The sequence below is a fragment of the Gossypium hirsutum genome, chromosome A07, assembly GCF_007990345.1.
Source record: "Gossypium hirsutum isolate 1008001.06 chromosome A07, Gossypium_hirsutum_v2.1, whole genome shotgun sequence".
Classification (NCBI taxonomy): Eukaryota; Viridiplantae; Streptophyta; class Magnoliopsida; order Malvales; family Malvaceae; genus Gossypium; species Gossypium hirsutum.
This window is the reverse complement of record NC_053430.1, coordinates 82,933,812-82,935,023: the sequence shown is the minus strand read 5'-3', so window position 1 is coordinate 82,935,023 and position 1,212 is coordinate 82,933,812.

Genomic DNA, 1,212 nt, shown 5'->3' with positions numbered 1-1,212 from the left:
TTTGTTGGAATCAACTCATTTTTCTCATTAGCCACAACAATCATGCCTCATTTCTTAGGAACAACCTACACAAGACTCACTCAAGTACTATCAAATATAGGTATGTAACAACCCTAACCCGTATCCTTCGTCAGATTAGGGTTACGAAGTATTACGACACATCAAATCAAATGACAACATAAAACCTTTCAATTAATAATTAAAATATCCAATATTCAAAACCAATTATCATTCATGGCATAAGTACGATTATAGTCCTTATGTCGAGTTTACGAAACCAAAAAACAAATTTAGAAACAACCAGGGACTCATTTGAAACAAAATAGAAAAATGTAAGAAAAATTGAAAATAAGGGTCACACGACCATGTGGCTATATGGCCAAACCGTGTACAATTAGAATATTGGATCACACGGTCGTGTCACAGACCGTGTGCCCAACCATGTGCAATTCAAAATAAGGTCACACGGTTGTGTCTTCAGGCCGTGTAACAAACTGTGACTATGTGGGACAAACTTGCATCAAAATTAAATAGGTTGCATGGCCAAGTGGAGCAACTGTATGTGGCATACAACCTTGTGCACCCAAATTGACTTCCAAAACAAGCAAAACCAATACCCATTTCTTAAGTGCCAAGCAAAACCAAAATCAATCATTCTTATGCTTTCAAAACTTGTTCAAACAAGATTAAAACATACCAAATATTCAACCTAAGTTCCCAACCAATATGCCTACATTGGCACCACATTTTATACACCAATCTAACTCACATACAAATATCATAAATTTTTACCTAAAACACACGTCAAACATACCAATTCATCCATTCCATTCATATTCAATTCTACCATAATTCAACAACTTTCAAGGAGTACCAACCAAACATCTAAAGGTACAAGCATATATAGACATATTCAAGCCAAATCAAGACGTGTATACAAGTATGCTTAAACCAAGTTTAAACATCATCATTATAACAAAAGAACTTAAAAGCTCCTAGTGCATGTCATCTATAACTCAACATCAGAATGACCAAAACTTTTACCAAGATGAGGGATGAATAGTGTATGTGCTCCGAGTTAAATTTCCAACCGACTGAGCTTTCTGATAATCCACAAGAAAAGAAGCAACTAACATAAACAATTAATGCTTAGTAAGTTCAAATAAAACTTAAATAAAACTTATCGAATAAGAATAAATTTATACAAATCAT